This window comes from Anoplophora glabripennis, unplaced genomic scaffold (genome assembly GCF_000390285.2).
Source record: "Anoplophora glabripennis isolate ALB-LARVAE unplaced genomic scaffold, Agla_2.0 scaffold840, whole genome shotgun sequence".
Taxonomy (NCBI): Eukaryota; Metazoa; Arthropoda; class Insecta; order Coleoptera; family Cerambycidae; genus Anoplophora; species Anoplophora glabripennis.
This window is the reverse complement of record NW_019416917.1, coordinates 197,940-198,725: the sequence shown is the minus strand read 5'-3', so window position 1 is coordinate 198,725 and position 786 is coordinate 197,940.

Genomic DNA, 786 nt, shown 5'->3' with positions numbered 1-786 from the left:
AAAACTTTTACCACATACACTGCACAAATACATTTTTTTTTATCAGTAGTCACTCCACCGATCAGAGTTTCAATCTGAAATGAAATCCGTTCTACTTACTCCATCCATCCAAATAAAGGTTACCAACTTATGTGACCTTCAATGTCGTTCACGGTCACCTCATACGTCACCACATATGTCATTTCAAGAGCGAAAGTGGAGGGGGGAGACTCACAACCGGTTAAAATACCCTACTTACTTCAGTTTAAAAAATTTACAAACTGACAGCTTGATTTCAATTTAATTATCAGTATCGCTAATAGCGGCCTACTAAATAAATTAGTTTCGTATTTTCGTTTTATGGCGATATGTATCTTGTTCGTAAAATAATTTTTTGCTGCGAACTGGTTTATTTTGGGCAAAAAATTCTAGACATTTTTTTTTTAGAATGAAACAGGCTATCGGAAATAAATTTTTAAATGGTAAACAAATAATAAGACAAAAAGTTACGTTGGAAATAAATTTTAGGGGTTGCGTTTTCCACCCCTTACAACCATGGGGTAAACCAAATAAATTACTGGCTAAGTGTCTTTTTGGTAGTAGAAAATGTCAGGTTAATTTCAATATTGTAACTTGTTTAGTGCTTGTGAAAAAAATTGTTAAACAAATTTTATGTACCCCCTTTAAGGGGCTGTATCTTAACAAGGGATGCTCCAATGAAGTTTCTTTATATGAAAGATCCTATCTTTTTTTCGATGAGGAATCACCCCCTTAAATGTTTTACACTTATTTAGTTACACCCTGTAT